This window comes from Odocoileus virginianus, unplaced genomic scaffold (assembly GCF_023699985.2).
Source record: "Odocoileus virginianus isolate 20LAN1187 ecotype Illinois unplaced genomic scaffold, Ovbor_1.2 Unplaced_Scaffold_23, whole genome shotgun sequence".
Classification (NCBI taxonomy): Eukaryota; Metazoa; Chordata; class Mammalia; order Artiodactyla; family Cervidae; genus Odocoileus; species Odocoileus virginianus.
The window spans coordinates 203453-219224 of NW_027224285.1; the positions used below are offsets into that span (position 1 = coordinate 203453).

The 15772-nt window shown below is 40.7% G+C and overlaps 1 long non-coding RNA gene across 1 annotated transcript in view; it reads left to right on the forward strand.

The window, feature by feature from the left end:
- The first annotated feature begins 2526 nt into the window (after positions 1-2526).
- The window catches only part of LOC139033624 (uncharacterized), a 29480-nt gene continuing 16234 nt past the window's right edge, over positions 2527-15772 (forward strand). Inside the window, exon 1 of the long non-coding RNA XR_011486154.1 lies at positions 2527-2789. This is a non-coding gene — a long non-coding RNA (uncharacterized lncRNA). The remainder of the gene's footprint in view (positions 2790-15772) is intronic.

Genomic DNA, 15772 nt, shown 5'->3' on the forward strand with positions numbered 1-15772 from the left:
AAAGTACTGTAAGTAATTTATTCCAACAAATTGCATAACATAGATGAAACAGATTCCTAGAAACACAAGACCTGTGAAGACTGACTCATGAAGAAATAGGATCTATGAAGATTGACTCATGAAGAAATAGAGAACATGAGCAAGATAAAGATGGCAAACAGAAGGATGCCAAGCCCATCTTCCTTCATGAACACATCAAAAACTACAACAACATATAGAACAACTTTCCCTCAAATCGACCTGGAGACTAGCAGAACAGCTCTTCTACAACCAAGACTGTAAAGAAAGATCCTCACAGGGTCTGGCAGGAAGGGAGGAGCAACCTGGTTGGGACCCACACCCTAGTGATGGACACAGAGGAGGAGCTACATCCCTGAGGAGTGAGAGGTTTGAGCTATACATTAGGCACCTCAGCTATGGGGTTCCGATACCAGAAAATATCAGCCTTCTTAGCTTGTTAGGAGCTTCTTAGCTCCTTCATAGTTTGAGGAATGTGCACACAGTTTTGCTTTATTCTGGGTCACAGCACAGAGGTAGTAGATTGAAAACTGCCTGGGACTCTGGCAGGCATACCGTGACCATCCCAGGGTACCTCCCAGCCCACATCAGGCCCCGGCTCCAACCCCTCTTGCAGCGATGCTATTTCCCAGTCGAAGGTAGAGACTACTATTGCTAATGATAGTGTGCACACAGGGAGGGAACAATTGGGTAACACCATGAATATTTCTTTATCAATAGTAGAAACAGTAGACAGAAAAATCATCAAGGACATAGAAAACTTGCATAACACCATCAACCAACTACGATTTACAGGGCACTAAAATCAACAATTTAAACTTTTTTCCAAGTCTGCACAGAATAGTCTCCAATATAAAACAAATATTACATTTAAAAGAACTGAAATCACACAAAGTATGTTCTCACACTATTATAGAATTAAAGTAGAAATCAATAATAAAAGCTGGCAACTCTCCAAGCACTTGGGAATAACAAATACTTCTTAATAATCCACAGGTCAAAGAGAACTATCAAAGGAAATAGAAAAGATTTTGAATAGAACAGAAATGAAAATATAACATGTCAACATTTGTGGCACATAGGTAACAGCACTTAGGAGGAGTTTTACAGCAGTAAATATTCATGTTAGAAAATGAAGTTTCCACCTTTAACTGGAAAAAGAATAACAAAATAAAATCTAAGCATGTAGAAAAAAGAATGATAAGAGCAGAAATTAATGAAAATAAAGCAGAAAACCCATAATTTAGGAACAAAAGTCTGATGTTATAACTAAATAATGCCAGCACCATCATGGAATGTACAGAGAATCTGAAATATACAAATTAATGCCAGAAGCAAAAAATCAGCATTAAAGAATAAATTTGCTACAATGGTTGTAGATTTATGTTAATAATACATCCAGTCAAATGTGTACTTCTTCTTACGGAAAAAGCTAGTTCTAAAATACGTGTTTATTCACACACATACACTGGTTGGAGGTACTACCCAGTTTTTTTGTTGGTCTGTTTTTTGTTAAAGTAGTAAGAATAATAAAATGAATATCTATATTCATTACCTAGATTAAACGCTGAGAATTTTTGCTACATTTGCCCTTTATAACATTTTGCACACAATATTTTGATTAAATACTTCAGTATTGCATTTCTAAAAATCAGCATTTCCTACAAGCTTACTACTATCACACTACAAATAACAATAATTCCTAATATCACTAACAGTTCAATTTTAATAAGTAAAAATTAACCCTTACTTGTTCCCCAAATGTCTTTTGCAGCTGATTTAAGCCAGATACACTCAAGAATCACGCACTACACCTAGGTATTATGTCAGTAATATGCGTGTGTGCTCAAGTCGGCTTGTTTTGTCTGACGCTTTGCGGCCCGCCAAGTTTCTCTATCCACAGGACAGTCTCTGTCCATGGAGACAGTCCATGGGATTCTCCAGGCAAGGATGCTAGAATGGGTTGCCGTGCCTTCCTCCAGGGGATCTTCCTGAGCTAAATCCAGGGATGAAGCCTGCGTCTCCTGCTTCTCTTGCAGGCATATTTTTTATCCCCAAGCCACCGGGGAAGCCCTATGTCAGTAAAGTCGCGTTCTATTCTATTACCTGGCGAAGTTTAAAAATCTTGGGCGCCAGGTAACAGGAGCATTTAACAGAGAAACTCCGAGATTATCCATAGTAAAGACATAGGGAAATGCAACTTTTACCAGTATTGGACTACGCGGCTCCGTTGGCACAGGCACACTTCCGCTTGTAGCTCCAAGTTGTCTTTCCCCAGGCTGCCGCCTTTTTCTGGAAGCGGTTCCTGGGCTGCCGAGTCTCTGCGCTCCTCAGGAGCCAGTGCAACCCAACGAGGGAGCAGAGGGTGAGCCCGGGAGGGCTGGGGGGGAAGAGGGCTACCGACGCGGCTCGGGGGCGGGCGGAGGCGGCACTGGGGAGGAGCCCAACGGACCTCTGTGCAAGACCCCGCGGCACTGTGAACTCGAGGGGGCGAGAGGAGGCGCCTGGTCTCGCTGAAGGGACCGCTGGGTGGAGGCGCCTCTGTCAGTGGAAGGGGCGCGGGCTCCGTGGAGGCTGCGCAGTTCGTGCGTGCTCGTCCAGCCAAGGGAAGGGGAGCGCTGGCTGGAGCGGTTGGAGCGGGGTTCACGTTCCAGCGCTGTCACTGAGCAACCCGGGAATGACAGTTAACTGCAGGAGGTACGGTTTCGTCTTCAGCAAAACGAGAATGTTAGTAATACCCAAGTCATCCAGCTCTGCGCTGTACATATAATGTATGTATAGTAGTATGTATGTGTGTATGTATAATGTATGTATTAGTGTATGGGTGCTCATTTGTGTCTGGCTCTGCTCCTCTGACCCTGTCTGCTCTCGCCAGGCTCCTCTGTCCATGGGGTTATCCTGACAAGAACACTGGAATGAAGCGGGTTGCCGTTTCCTTTCCTGGGGATCTTTCCCATTCAGGGATCCAACTGAAATCTGCAGCTTCCGCATTGGCAGGTGGATTCTTTTACCATTGAACCACCTGGGAAGCCCATGTATATTATGTATATACAAATACACACACTGGTTTTTTCCATCAGAGATCTTCGTTTCTCACAACTCTCTTTGAGGTGGGTTTAACTGTCTTCATGTTAAGAGAGGGGACCACTTGAGGCTCAGAGAGGTGAAGTGATCCAAGATCACAGAGTCAGCAGTGGTGGGAGTCTAAATTTCAACTTTCAATTTTCTTTTTTCCTTTTTTGCAAATCTCTTGTTCTTTCTACTAAACCACCCTGCTTAAAACCCAGCATTGTTATTCATAGCGTTGGGCCCTGATAAGTCTTTCTTGATCCCAAGGAAACAATTGTGAAATGCATATGGACTGAATCATTGCTTGGCCCTTGTGTCTTGGGGATTCTTGATGACTCTTCTAAGCCCTTGGAACAGGCAGCCCAATTGAGATTTCTAAGCCGGGTCTGCCTTGTTCTGTCTTTGTATTTGGAAGACCTTATTTGAGTTTGTAGATGACCCAGCCTGTGAATCTTGGAGAAAGTATGTTCCTTGAGGGTCAGATTGGGGGCCCTGTTTGAAAGTTCCAACTAAGTTTAATTGGTCCCTCTGGCCCTGGTCCCAGCTTTCTTGTAACAAAACAGCTCTTGAGGTGAGAAGGGGCAATCCACAGAAAGCCTACCTGGAAGATTACCAGAGCTCAGAATGGAGGCAAAAGAGACCCAAGAGAGACTATATTCTAGAACTTCCTGGGTGTAATTCTTGGTTCTCCTGCTCAGAGTAAGCAAGGCTTGGGTGAAGTCATTACATCCAGAAGCCACTGCATAGCGTCCAGTGAGCAGCTTCAGAGCCGAGATGACACTGGCAGCATGAGCACGGGGCCGGCAGCACAGCTGAGGGCAGTTAGGAGGCAGCTTTGTGAGGACACCGCTCGGCAAAAGGAATGACTGCCTACGGAAGGGGAAACTGCCCCTCTCTCGGGCCCTAGTCAGCCCACTCCCCTCACCCTGCATTTGCTCTTTACTCCTTTAATTCTGTTTGTTAAAGAAATCAATGTGTAAAGAGACTTTGAAGATTGTTTCTCTGTTTTGCCTTTATTTGAGAGGTGAAAGAAATTGGTCCTAGAAAATGAATGACTTGTGTAAAGTCACATAATTTATTAGTTGTGTGCGCAGAGAACTCACTGCTGTCCACTCTTAATAATTAAGTCACATCAAGTTGTTTTTATTGAAAGATCCTTTTGAGAAGCTAAGAGTAAACAAAGTACTCTATCCCTTTCCAGGAGATGTTGATGAGGATTTTCTAACTTAAGGTCCAAACACTGTCACTAAGAATCCAGAGACACAGTACAGTCAAGGCTTGCTTGTTTGCTTCCCTGATTTTATTTAGTTGTTTTTGCAGTGTTGGTTCTAATGAAGGCACAGTCTTTTCTCTGTACTGTACTTTGTTTAATTAGTCCTCTGTTGTTCATTTTTATTTCAGTCAGTGGGAGGGAAAGATGAATTCTTTATAAAGTAGTAAGACATGTATGTGTGCATGCATGCTAAGTTGCTTCAGTCATATCTGACTCTTTGCACCCTATGGACTGCAGCCTGCCAGGCTCCTCTGTCCATAGGATTCTCCAGGCAAGAATACTGGAATGGATTGCCATGTGACCACACAGACTGTAGCCTACCAGGCTCTTCTGTCCATGGGATTTTCCAGGCAAGAGTACTGGAGTGGGTTGCCATTTCCTTCTCCAGGGGATCTTCCCAACCCAGGGATCGAACCCGGGTCTCCAGCATTGCAGACAGACGCTTTACCATCTGAGCCACCAGGGAAGCCCTCCTCAAGAAATAGGTACCTTCATTCAATGAAAAATCACATTCCAAGCTCTCTCTGACCTATCAGAGTCAACATAGACATATGGGTGCTCTTCCACAGGATCTGTCCTGCCCTTCTTAGGGCTAAAGGGATTTGTTGTCTCACGGGGGCCTGTAGGCAGCTGCTGTGTGAGACTTAATAGGCAGCTCACTCTGGGAGCTGCACAGCAGGCTCAGTTGTGCAGGACCTCCTTCTGTCTCCTTCCCCAGCTGTACCTTTAAGGTTCTTTTCAGGTTTCCAAGAGAATCAAGAAATGAACAGATCACAGGTGAGTTGTTTATTCCCAGTTTGTTTTACAATGAACTTTGTGCAATTTGTAAGGGAACAAGTATTAGAATGAAAAGGTAGAAATACATGAAAATCAATGTCAAAAAACTGTGCAGAGTGTCAGGGCACTAGCTGATCTGAGTCAGAGTCTAGATATCTGCAGGTTCTATAATGTGCCAGAGTCATCCAAGTCAAGCTGCAGATTGGCTTCTGATCCTCCTAACAGCAGAAGAGAACCCACAGAGGAGTCTTTTAGAGTACCAAAACATTGGCACTGCTGTAGCAAATTATCATAGACTGGTGGCTTAAACAACACAGACATTTTTCAGAGTTCTGGGGTCTAGAAAGTCCAAGGTCAAGGTGCCGACAGATTTGGTTCTTGATGAGGACCCTCTTCCAGTTTGCAGATAGCCACCTTCTCTTTGTATCCTCACATGGTTGAGAAAGAGAGCTGGGGGGCAGGCTCTCTTGTGTCTTTTCTTCTACAGGAACTAATTTCATCATGAGGCCTCCATGCTGATGAGCCAGCTATCTCCCAAAGGCCCCATCTCCAAATACCATCATGTTGGAGATTTTCAACATACGAATTGGGACAGGAGGAGGGGACACAAATGTTCAGTCCATTACAGAGTTTGAATAGACAGTTTTCCAATGGTCTTGCTTGGTCCAGCATTAAGATCTAGAATATCTGGAAGAAGGTTCAATGGTCTGCATGCCCTTAAAATAGCTCTGCATGAGTGTTTCCCTTAGCTAGATGGTAGAGCTGTGCATAAGACTGCCGCTTACCCTGCTTTCTTGCCAGCAATCAGCAACTGGTATTGTCAGACTCTAGATGTATTACCAAGCTCATTTCTTTTTTTTTTTAAGGAAATTTGATTGTGGCTGTGTTATTTATTTATGGCTGCACTAGGTCTTCGTTGCAGTTTGCAGGCTTCTCTTATTGTGGAGCATGGGCTCTAGGCTTGCAGACTTCAGTAGATGTGGCGCTTGGGCTTATTGCTCCTTGGCACGTGGAATCTTCCCAGACCAGGGATCAAACCCGTGTCCCTGCATTGGCAGGCAGATTCTTAACCACTGGACCAGAGGAGAAGTCCGCCAATCATATTTCTGAAAAAAGCTCATCATTTTAATTTGCATTTCTGACATTACTTCCAGAAATGATTTCCCATGTAGTTCAACTGGTAAAGAATCTGCCTGCAATGCAGGAGACCCTGGTTTGATTCCTGAGTCAAGAAGATCCGCTGGAGAAGGATAGGCTACCCATTCCAATATTCTTGGGCTTCCCTGGTAACTTAGCTGGCACAGAATCCACCTGCAATGTGGGAGACCTGGGTTCAATCCGTGAGTTGGGAAGATCCTCTGGAGAACGGAATAGCTACCCACTCTAGTAATCTGGCCTGGAGAATTCTATTGACTGTACAGTCCGTGGGGTTGCAAAGTGTCGGACACAGCTGAGTAACTTTCACTCTGAGATTACTAATGAGCTTGTACATCACATGTATTGGCTTTTCGTTGTTTTTGTGAATGACTTCATTTTTAAATTATATTTTCTATATTAATTTAAATAATATTTTATATATTTTGAAAAGTAACTCTTTGTCTATATTATTTTTTGTGTATGTTTTCTCTAACTCTCCCAGACTCCCTCTGCCGTGACCTTGGTCTTATGAGAGTTTTGTATTTTTGTGTAGGCTGATCTTTTGATCTTTCCCATTTGATTTTTTTTCTTTTGAATTTTATTTTAAAATTCTACTGTAACCCAAGATCATAGTATTTTCTTTAATTAATATTAATACTATTTAAAAATATTTAAGTAAAATATTTAAGCTTTGAATCAATATGGAATTCATTATTGTACATAGTTTGAGGAAGGAATCTAGTTTTACCTTTTAACACATAAAGCCAGTTGCACGGACTTATTATTAATGTTTGTAATTGTAATGTAATTGCAGTTATAATGCCATAGTGTATTACCATGTCTCCACACATCTATTTCTGGGCATTCTAATTTATTTCATTAGTTCTTAATTCATCTTAGAGTGTGGAATCCTGGATTAGACCTTGGAACAAAAAAAGGATATTAATAGAAAAATTGGTGAAATCTAAATAAAGAGTATAGTTTGGTTAATAGCATACCAATGTTAATTTCCTTTTTTTTTTTTTTTCTTTTTGGCCTATGGAATTTTAGTTCCCTGACCAGGAATTGAATGCAGGCCCTTGGCAGTGAAGTGAGGAATCCTAACCACTGGACCACCAGGGAATTCCTATGCTGTTCATTTCTTAATTTTGATAATTGTACTTTGATAATTGTACTGTTTGCAGATGGGACATAGAAAGTAGAAAGTAATTCTGGAAAATCATTTTATGCTATAAATAAGAATGTACTGAAATACCTGATAAAAAAAACACAGAAGGCCACCATTGACCAAACTGAGACAGCTTAGCTTCAAAAAGAATAACTGGTAATGGATTATTGCACAACACCAAAAAAAGTCATGAGTTCCTAGTAATACAGAAGAGAGAAGTAGAAGAAAGAAAGCAAGCTCTTCCTCATGCAAAAAATGCCAGCTAGCAAATACAGAAGGAATGAGAATAAGAAAATCATCATTTTATAACCTCCACAGTATTAATTGACTTTACAAGAATCATCCATTGGTACTAAAACCATTGACTGAAATGTTGAAGGTGAACAGGTTAATTATTAAATAATTATAAGGCCTTAAAGCATTGCTTCCTCTCTGTCTCTAGAGTGCTTATCAATTCCAGGAGAAAGTGTGCCTTTACAATGGAGATTGCTGGTGATCACCACTTTAACCAAATACTCATACTCATTTTCACCAATAGAGGGATAATCTGGTGTTTAGTCCCCCTTTCTGTTGCAGTAAGAGGTGTGCAAAGCACCTGTGTTGTGGTCTTTTCCAAAATATAAAAAGCTGATCTGCATTTAGCCATAAGGAGACAATCTGACAAAGCCAGGATATGGGATATTTTGCAAGACAGCTGGTCTGGATTTTTTAAATTAATTAATTAATTTTATTTTTGGCTGCTTCCGCATGGAATGTGAGATCTTCCCCAACCAGGGATCAAACCCACTCCCGCTGTGCTGGAAGCATGGAGTCTCAACCACTGGACCACCAGAGAAGTCCTGAATTTTTTAAAAAATCAAAACAAAAAAGATAGACTTTGTTCTTAGACTAGAGAAGATACAAGAGGCACAACAACCAAGTGTAATATGTGAGACTGGATTGAATTCTGGATTGGGGAACTATTTTGAAACAATTGCATATGTAAGAGTTGTATTAGATTATATTATTGAATTAATCTCCTCAGGGTGAATGTGATGTATGGGAATGTGACTTTATTCTAAAGATATACATGCTGAAATATAGAAGAGTGAAGTGTCATGATCACTGCAAATTTCAAGTAATTCAGCAAAAGTTATATATAGAAAGAAATACCAAAAATATTACAAAAAGGATTTAGGTGATGATTATTCAAGTGTTCATTTTAGTTTTTTCAGCTTTCTTTAAGTTTGAAAATCAAAATGAAGAAGTTTGGGGTAAAAAAAGACAGCACTGTGGTTAAGACTTCCCTGGTGGTCCAGTGGCTAAGACTCCATGCTCCCAATGCAGGGAGCCCAGGTTTGATCCCTGGTCAGGGAACCAAATCCCACATGCTGCAACTGAAAAAAGAAGATCCCCCATGCCACAACTAAAGGTCTCACATGCTGCACTAAGGCCTGGCTCAGCCAAATAAATTAAGAAAAACAAAAACAGCTTTTTGATATACACCTCGCATCTGGAACTTGATGTCTAATACCTCTCCCCACTGAAAGGAACCAGGTCTCACTGGAGAACTGACTGTTCTGAGGCTGGGGCAGGATGAGTGTAACATGAATTTGGGACATCGTGTTATGCCCTAAAGGAAAGAAGTATTCAAAGTAACCACAGGGCATGCCAGGTTGAAGGGGCTTCTACCAGTCAAATTTGAGATAGTTGAACACCAATATCATTAGGTACAATAATGAATTGTAAACCGTGGGAAAAATAGAAATTTGTGAGTCTATATGTATAATAAATTGGCAGAAAGGAGATTTCTTACTTATGCTAGATTAAGAGCAAATTGGTAAATATGGAAGTAGTACAGAAGCTGAAAAAGCATTTTGCATTTATCATAGTGAAGATTGTATCAGGCAAGAATCATGAACTGGGGCTTCCCTGGTGATTCAGGGGTTAAGACTGTGCTTTCACGGCAAGGAGCATTGGCTTGACCCCTGGTTGGAGAAGTTATGCATGCCATGAGGTGTGGCCAAAGGAAAAGAGAAAATTTGCAAATTTAGAAAGAATCATCAATTGATGCTAAATCTAGGGGACAATCTGATGAGGACTGAGGGCTTTTCATTGTCTTAAAATCTCCCCAGAGATCGCTTGTTAGTTCCAAGGGAATTAAAAAAGGCAGTAATTATATGGTGGAGAAACGCGACAACCCTTTGCTGGAGTAGTCAGGATTAGCGTTTTCACTGAGGAAGAGTGGCAGCATATGCCGTGGACGGGATGCCTGTGGAGGGAACGTCGCCTACGCACTTTCTAGCCTAGTTCACATAACCTGAACCTGACCATGAGGAAACAGCAGACACACCGAAAGTGAGCATTCTAATTTTTCAAAAGGTGTGCTCAGTCACTTCAGTTGTGTCCGACTCTTTGTGACCCTATGGACTGTAGCCTACCAGGCTCCTCTGTCCATGGGGTTCTCCAGGCAAGAATGCTGGAGTGGGTTGCCATGCCCTCCTCCAGAGGATCTTCCCCACCCAGGGATCGAACCTGCATCTCCTTTATCTCCTGCATTACAGGGCCACCGGGGAAGCCCATTTAGAAAGGGTTGGGAACCATATTTTTCAAAGATGCCAATGTCATAAAAGACAAAAACTGAAGAAATGTCCTAGAACAAGAGAGGCTAAAGAGACATAGCAACTAAATGCAATACTTGACCCCAGGCTGAATCTGTTTGGAAGAGGGAAGTTCTGTAAAAGAGGTTATTGTGTCCATTAACAAAACAGACATAAGAAAGATAACAGATAAAAGTACCATGTCAATGGAAGCAACCTAGATGTCCATCGGCAGACAAATGGATAAGAAAGCTGTGGTACATATACAAAATTGAATATTACTCAGTTATTAAAAAGAAATCATTTGAATCAGTTCTAATGAGGTGGATGAAACTGGAGCCTATTATACAGAGTGAAGTAAGTCAGAAAGAAAAACACCAATACAGTATATTAATGCATATATATGGAATTTAGAAAGATGGTAACGATGACCCTATATGCGAGACAGCAAAAGAGACACAGATGTAAAGAACAGACTTTTGGACTCTGGGAGAAGGCAAGGGATGGGATGATTTGAGAGAATAGCATTGAAACATGTATATTACCATATGTGAAATAGATTGCCAGTCCAGGTTCGATGCATGAGACAAGTGCTCAGGGCCAGTGCACTGGGATGACCCTGAGAGATGGGATGGGGAGGGAGATGGGAGGGATTCAGTATGGGGAACACATGTATACCCATGGCTGATTCATGTCAATGTATGGCAAAAACCACTGCAATATTGTAAAGTAATTAGCTTCCAATTAAAATAAATTAATTGAATTAAAAAAAGAAAAAGCACAACTTATATCTGAGCATATCAACTCAATCTAAACATATTCATACAATTACTTGACTTTAAAAAAGGAAAAAAAAGGAGCAATAACTAGATGAAAAGGGCAAGTAACTTACAAAGGAAAGAAAATCAGATCGTTATCAGATTTTTGCCAGCAATGCTTTATGCCAGACCCCCCCCCCCCCCGGAAAAAACCCATCATCTACATTGAATGAATAACAAGTTAAACTCCAAGTTCTCAAACAATATATGTAATGTAAGACAGATGCAGACTTCTCAATAAATTCAAGAAACGTAGAAAAGTACCATGTCGATGTGATATGTACTGAATTTGATGATAGGAGAATATCATTATTCTTCGCAATACACACTGAAATATTTATGGCCATGATATATGTAACTTAGCTTCAAATAGTACAGGAAGAAGTGTGAGTGTATGTTAGCAGATATGTGTTTATAGGTAAAGGGGAAGATGCAAATGACAAAATGGGTTAAATGTTAACAAAAAGTGAATCTGGGTATGTGAGTATTCTTTGTATGCATTTTATTTTTGCAGTATTTCTGTGTGTTTGAACACTTTCAAACATTTAAAAAAAAATATCATTATAGAGTCTGGTCTATATACTTTGTAAGATGATTCAGATGTGCAGGCAGAATTGAGAACCACAATTCCAGAATGTTAAGTCTGAAATTATGTAAGTCCAGGGCTTATTCACATCTTTCTACTGATTCCACATTTTCTGGAGTGGGGGCTTTCAGAATGAGAGATGGGCATTCCAGGAGATGTGCAAGACTCTCCATCAGAATCTCTGAATAAGATATTACAATTTGTATTAAATTTTTATCTAAAATTGAGAAAGTGATTTTCATTAAATAATGCTTGGGTTGTAATTACATGTACTTATGTACAATATATACAAATAGTATAGTTCAGATGATGGAGTGATGATCAGAGGATGTTTGGAGACCACTGATTTATAGAAACTGGTTCTGAATTATCCCACGTCTGGCCTTGCTTAGTTCTTTATCTTATCATATCCCTTTACTCTGTTGATGTAACACACACCCTAGTTGCTCTCTTCTGAACTTAACTTTTAAAATACGTTTTAAATGCATACAGACTACATTTGACCATGTACATGTTTTTACATAATACACATGTATTATGTAAATTAAAATAATTTACATAATACATATGTATATGTGTAAAATGCACATTTTTACATAATACAACTACTCAAAAAGATTTTTAGCCCCATAACAGCCACATAATAATAGAGTGGAACTAATTTTTCCTTCTTTTATGTCTACACTGTATACCTTGTACAGGTTTCCCTGATGGCTCAGCTATAAAGAATCCGCCTGTCAATGCAGGAGATGTGGGTTTGATCCCTGGGTTAGGAAGATCCCCTGGAGAAGGAAATGGCAACCCACTCCAGTATACTTGTCTGGAAAACCACATGGACAGAGGAGCCTGGCAAGGTACAGTCCATGGGGGTGCAAAGAGTTGGACATGACTAAGGGACTAAACAACAACCTTGTAAGCATTTCTAACATAGTTCCTATAATATCTTATTGTAAATAGATGCTTATATATCTGTTTTGCTACTAGAATTTAAGCTTATTGATCTTGATTTTTCTGAGCAGTTAAAATGTTTCCATGTACAGAGTAGCGAGCTCAATAGAAGCTTTTCTAAAACTTATTTTCTTTATTATTTATTTGTTTTATTTTTGGCTGCGCTGGCTCTTCATTGCTGGGTGCAGTCTTTCTCAAGTTGCAGCAAGTGGGCACTATTCCCTCGTTGCACTGCATGGGCTGCTCATTGTGGAAGCTTCTCTTGTTGCACAACACAGTTTCAGTATTTGCAGCTCTTGGGCTCTAGAGCACAAGGCTTAATAGTTGTGGTGCATGGGCTTAGTTGCCCTGTGGCATGTGGAACCTTCCTGGACCAGAGATCAAACCCATGTCATCTGCACTGGCAAGTGAATTCTTAACCACCACACCACCAGAGAAGTCCAACAGAAGGATTTTTTAATTCAGTAATTAATCACTAAGCTTGTTGACAAGCTATTTCTAATACATATTTCTCCCATAAAAATGAAAACATCATATACTGTATGCATCAAATCAAATTTTTATAACTTATACCAGTGCATGCAATAAGGTCCATTTCTTATACGCATTTTTTACATTCTCCAATTGGGAATAATTCAGATAAAATAAAATGTACTGTTACAGGGACTAGTATCATTCAAGGATGTGTCAACCAACTTCTTCCAGGCAGAGTGGCAGTGGCTGACTCAACTCAGAGATCTTGTATAGGGATGTGATGCTGGAGAACTATAGCAACCTGGTCTCAGTGAGTAAGCCGAGGTTCCCATGTTACTTCTGGAACCTGATTTCCACTTTCAGTTGATGAAATATCAAACCCCTGAAGAGTTTAATTGTTTTTAGTGTTAAAGTTTGGGGTTCAAAAGTTCTTTCCATAAAACATTTATTTTATGGCGGCTCTGGCTTTCTCTAGTTGCAGTGAGCAGGGGGCTACTCTTCGTTGCTTCTCACTATGATGGCCTTTCTTGTTTCAGAGCACAAGCTCTAGGCAAAGGTGCAGCACATGGGCTCAGTAGTTTCGACTTGCAGGCTCTAGAGCAGGGGCTTAGCAATTGTGGCGCACAGGCTTAGTTGTTAGACAGCATGTGGGGTCTTCCCAGACCAGCAATCAAACCTGTGTCCCCTGCATTGGCAGGAGGATTCTTAATCACTGGACCACAGGTGCTGTGTGCTTAGTAACTTAGATGTATCTGACTCTTTGTGACTCTTTGGACTGTAGCCCACCAGGCTCTTCTGTCTATGGGATTTTTTCAGGCAAGAATACTGGAATGAGTTGCCATTTTTCTCCTCCAGGGGAGTCTTCCCACCTAGGGATGAAATCAGTGTCTTCTATGTCTCCTGCATTGCAGGTGGATTTTTTACCTGCTGAGCTACCAGGGAAGCCCTCAGAATTAATTAATTACTTTTAGGCTCTAGAAAGGATGTCAGTGTCTTTGCCCCTGGTGAGAAGTCCTACTCTGCTGAGGTTGATATAAGCACTGTCATCATGCGTGACAGTCTTTAGGTGCCATGAGGCACAAGTGTCTGGATATGAGCCCTGTGTCACTTCCCATCGACAGGGTGTCTCATAACCGAACCTGATGTTATCTCCCAGTTAAGCTGGGAAAAGAGCCATGGATAACAGAGGTAGAGTTCTCAAGTCAAAGCCCTCCAGGTGAGTTATTGTGTACCAAAGGAGTGGAAGCTAATGGAAATTGGATCTCAAGTGGACAATGAGTTGCTTGGTGCTTACAGTTTCTTTGGCTTCTGTAACAAAGCAACACAATCTGGGAGGCTTAAAACAACAGAAAATTTATTCTCTCATAGTCCTGGAAGCTCCAGGTGAAAAATCAGAGTGTCAGCAGGACCACACTCCCTCCAAAGACTCCAAGAGGGAGTCCTTTCTGCTTCTTCCTAAATTGTGGTGGTTGCGACAGCCCTTGTCCCTCCTTGACATATAGCTGTATTACTCCAGTCCCTGCTTCCACTGCCACATGACCTTTTCTGTGTGTCCTCTTCTTGTAGCGACAGCAGTCCTATTGAGTTTAGGGCCCACCCTAATCCATTATGACCTCATCCTAATTCATTACATCTGCAAAGACCCTCATTTCAAATAAGGTCACATTCTAAGATCCTGGGTGGACCTGAATTTGGAGTAGACATTAGTCAACCCAGTATAAGATCTTTGAAACCTTTTTGGAAATCTCTTTTTAAGGACTTCATACCTTTTCAAAGTTTGAGGATCATCCAACCACCATTCCTCAAATACTTAAATTAACACCTTGAAATGTCACCCTCCTCACAGGAAGTGCTCCTTCTATGCTTAGTGTTTATAGAGGAACTTTGTGCTCTGACATTACCCAAATCTAATTCTTGGTTACTGCTTCTTAAATATTTATTTCTTCATAATTCCCCTCTTTTTGTAGCACTTTCAGTTGCCAAATTTCCTCTTATTTTCACATAGTCCTTTGACCATCATCATTTTTAGATATCTTCTTTAGAAATTATTATAAACATCTGTGATTCTTGTGTGCCTTCAAGTTTCTGTGCTCATTCCTTCTTTCCTTTTGTGGTAGAATGCCTGTATCCTGACTCACAATTCACTTTCTCTTTTATCCCTGCTGTTAAAGATTTCACTACTATTTTTTTTTTTTGCCCAAATTGATAATTACCTTCTGTACCTTTGTGATTTATTTTTGTCTTTATTTATTTATTATTCTTAACTTTATTTTTATCTTTGGCTGCACTGGACCTTTGTTGCTGTGCTGGGCCTTTCTCTAGTTGTGGAGCATGAGCTTCAGATCACACAGGTTTCAGTAGTTGTAGGCAAAGGTTTAGTTGCCTCGAGGCACATGGGATCTTCCTGGGTCAGAGATAGAACCCAGGCCCCTGCGTTGGCAGGAGGAGTCTTCACCACCGGACCACCAGGGAGGTCCCTGCACTTTATCTGATAGCACTCAAAATCCTTTCTAAAATACACTGAAATTTGCCTTTGGCAAGTAGAACTAATTCGATCACACTCACCTTTCCTAAATATTTTTCCTTCTGTTGTCTGTCTACTTTACCAACCAGCACCAGTTAATTAAATCAATAAATTTTAATTTATGTAGTCATTTGTTCAATTTGAGATGTCTGTAAAGGCTCTGTTTTTTACCTTCTGCTTTTCTCAGATGTTTTAAAGTGATTATTAACCCATATTCAGGGCTTAAGCTTTCTTTATGTTTGTGACTTCGAAGTTGGTGGCAATCTCATAATGACCATAATCAATACTTGCATTATAGCCTACGGTGTACTGGGCACCATTCTAAGCAGGTTGTGTATATTAATTCGTCTACTTCCCACAATTACCCCCTGATATAACAGTATAAATAGGGTTACGGTTTT